The sequence below is a fragment of the Nestor notabilis genome, unplaced genomic scaffold (genome assembly GCF_000696875.1).
Source record: "Nestor notabilis isolate BGI_N333 unplaced genomic scaffold, ASM69687v1 scaffold13532, whole genome shotgun sequence".
NCBI lineage: Eukaryota > Metazoa > Chordata > Aves > Psittaciformes > Psittacidae > Nestor > Nestor notabilis.
Window position 1 is genome coordinate 48,989 of NW_009918006.1, and position 3,985 is coordinate 52,973.

Genomic DNA, 3,985 nt, shown 5'->3' on the forward strand with positions numbered 1-3,985 from the left:
CCCTCAGCTTGTTTAAAGAAACTACTTCAGTGCAAAATGGTGCGCTGTCTAAAGTGAAGTAGCTTGAGGAACACAGCATTATTGGTCCAGATCACTTCAAACTTGAATATAATTTTTCTGTTTACAAGGTATTAAAAAAAACAGAGTCTTCTGCTATTTTTCATGTTCTGGAAAACGGAGTACTTTATATTTTTAATATTGATACTTCTATCACCTTTTTAATGTTATTTATGTTAAACCTTTTTATTAAACCATTTTGATGTTCTCTAAAAGAAGTATTTCAGAAATTGTGTTCTGCAGGAAATACCCACATCTTGCTTTTTTTTTTCAGACACAGGATGACAGCTGTATTTTTCAGTATTTCCTGGAGAATGAGCTGGTGGTAAAATGCTTTCTGTTCTACAAGAAGGCTGCTGATAAATGCAGTAACAGCAACTGTGTATTAAATAAATGTGGTATGAAATGTGGTTTAGAGTCCCATAAAATAGATGGTAATGATTCTCATCCTAACTAGCAGAGAAGCCTTGAATTTGTAGGTTGAATTTGATGTCCAGTAATAAGACCCAGCAGAACAAGAGGGAGTTACGATGTGATCACAAATGGTGTGCCAAGTAGATGCATGGAACAAAACCATTTCCATCAGCATTGGAAGAAATCTCCCTCCTGCACAGAGGATTGCATAAGTTGCTTATGAGAGAGAAAGAGGGGTTAAAATTGAAGATGAAGAATTGGTATCAGATTTAAATTAAATAAATAAATAAAAATCTCGGAGAGCCTAATCTGCTTTTCTAAATCACTGCTAGAGCCAAGCTTTGGAGCCAACTTGATGAAGCTTCAGCACTGTGCTGAAGTTCTGTGTAATTGCTAGGGATCTCTTCACCTCACAGGTGCAAAGTGATATGCATTCATATAGCTAATCGTGGCTGCGATGAGAGAGAAATATCTTATGGGAGATTCTGTCAGAGAGATAAATAACAGAAATAATTTCTAACACAAATGAAATTATTTATTTGGTGAAATCAGTTATGTTCCAGACAAAGCAGGTCACTGCGTACTATTTTATCTATGGCTTTAATTGCTGAACTATGGCACTTCTTCCTGACGTCAGTGCTCTGACTCGGTCCCCGTCACACCTCGTGACTCAACGGCTCCAAAATCCTCTTTAGTCCAGATTTAGGGCTTTAACAGTGGAAATAAATCACAATAAAAGAAGAGTTCAGAGTTCTATTAGATCATACATCTTGAAAGAAACAATGTGGACTGCATTTATGGGGTAAGACTTTGTGAGTACGAAAAAGGGTTATAGACTCTCCGAATCTGAGCTTTTCTGTGATGCTTCAGGAAAGAAGGTACATATGGCCTTAGAGTGTTTAGGAACAAATAAAAAAAGATCAGCTTAGTGAGCTTGTATTACCCGTGTAGATCAAAATCAGCTATTGAGATCTCAAAACCAGGAGGGAAATTGAAAAATTGGATCAGATTCACAAACAGATTAGAAAATGATTACAGGAGGTAAAGATTCAAAGAGCTTAATCAAACTAGGTTATCAAAAATATGCCAAGAGACAACTTATTCTCTGCCTGGCTGTCTTCACTGGGATCAGAACATGGGTTCTTCAAACCAGTAGGTGAAAGCGTAACTAGATCAAATAGCTGGGACATGAAAAGCTACTCAAATTCAGATGTGAAATAAAGCTCACGTTTTTAAGCTGAGGGCAATCTATGGGTGGAAAGAACATATCCATGCCATGCTCTGTGCTTACTGGAAAATTTCAGATGTGAACTGATGATTACCGAGAAGAGACAGTCCAGTTCAAAACGGAATTAGCCGATCTTTGTTGTTCAGAAGATCAAACCGTAAGATTTCTATGGTGCCTTAGCTACTGAGCTAAAAAACTATGAAAACAAATAAACAAAACCAAAAACAAAACAAGAAAAAAAAAATCCCAGAAAAGAGACCCTTTATTCTTAGGCAGTGTGACTGCATGTAGAGCTGGCTGAACCAACAAGAGCTCGACAGCTAGTAAACCTCTGGACTGCTTGTCTATTTTCCCTCTCTAGCTAGTCAGAGAGTCATGACTCATTTTACACTCAAACAGGTCAGAGGAATGTCCCATAGAAGTATTACAGTCACCGAACACAGATGGAGCCTAACTGAATGCCTCAAACTATCCTGCTTTTAGGTGATTTGTTTTAAGTGGGATGAATGCTACTCTCTTCTCTTAATATACCATATCAGTGGAATTTTTAGATTGCACAGTTTTTTACATTAATCTCTTTGAGACAAAATATGGGCTTTAATATATCAATAGAAGCATGAAGGTGCTTTCACTCCAGAGATAATGTTCTGAGACATTATCAAATTTAAATAATACAAGGTTTTTATAGCTTCTTCTGCTATTAAGTTGTGTATCCTTTGACAGTGATTCCGGGATGTCTCATTAACTTCAGCAGAGCTGTACAATGTATTTAAGGGAAAAGCTCTGTGCAAATATTTTACATTAACTTTCTTGAGCATGGTCTTACTTTTCTTGTAGAGAACTGACATTGTCTTAAAGGGAAGTTTATCTCAGAAAAGAATGCAGGATTTGGCCTTTAGCTATGCTGGAATTCTTAAAAAAGAATTTGTTGGTGGTTTTGTCCTTCACTATTGTTGAAAAAGCCTTAGATACACCACAGATCTTGGATATATGCAGATCAATATGGACTAAATAATGAATTCCATAAATGTGGGAAAGTTGGAACAAATCTTGTTACTAGTTTTAGAAATGCAAAGATAAATAATAGATTAAATGGATCTGCTTGGTGTTACTTGAGCTCATTTTGAGAGTTCAAGTCATGCAAAGATAGAGAGGAAGGCCATATTTGTTGTTCTGCGTCCTGGAGAGGACATAAGCCAGTTTACTACCTTAATGTGTCTTGCATACTGTCTGTGAAGATGTTACATGGTTTAATATCACTCAAAAAGTGCCATAGCCTGGTTTTCCCCTACTTCTTTCTCCCTTCCACCCCTTTCCCCAACCCCCTTTTTTTTGTTGCTTTTCTGGGATTAGGAAGTCTTTCACTTTTGAATGATTGGTTTCAATCTAAATAAACGATGGTCACTGCTATTTTTGGACTCTTCTTGATTGCTTCTGTGAAAAGAATTCATGGCTCAGGTTCATTTCCAAAGGGAGAGATGCTAACAAGGGCTATGGGTATAGAATAAAAGCTAACAACTACATGTATCTAGAAACAGCACTCCTGGTCACCAGTCTGTTTTCTTCCTGACAGTGATCACAGCATTGCCAATGTTACCACAGTGGGCTGCTGAAAAACGGTGGTTTTCTTTTAAAAAGGAATAAAACTCCCTTCAGAAAATGTTCATAATAATGGCTTATCTGTCTTGCCTCGCCTGATGTTGTGCCATACATTTCACTTTTGCACTGACTTCTCCAGCTATTGCAGATTGGTCAATGACCTCAGCCTTCGCTGTCTTAAAATCATGTGTTTTTATCTTATCTGTGACAGATTTAATGTTAACTTCACTGGAATATGATTTTGTCTTTCCATGGGGGCAGCTGGAGTATAAATCATGTCATATAATGAGCAAGGACAGTCTAACACCAGAAATGTAGAAGATCCAAAGCTTGCACTTAGATAGCTTCTTTAGTTTGAGGATTTAAGTATTTGCCATGTATTGTTATATCTAAGGCAAACACTACAGTGCATTTGGAAGAGGCAGTAGCAAGCCTGACGACCTTCTGTTTCTATGCTATATCACTTCTCACTGTGTAATAAGTTGATAGTTGTGCAAAAAATGAACTATAATGTTTAAATATTTATAAAATATCATTGTGGAAGTGCAGCTAGAGGTTCCACATTTAGGGCTTAAAATCAATTTTGAACTGGAAGCAAGGATGAAGCTACTTTATTAAATGTGAATAACAGTGTATTCACACATGAATTACAGCACTTGCTCTTTCAGCACATAATTAATTTCCCTA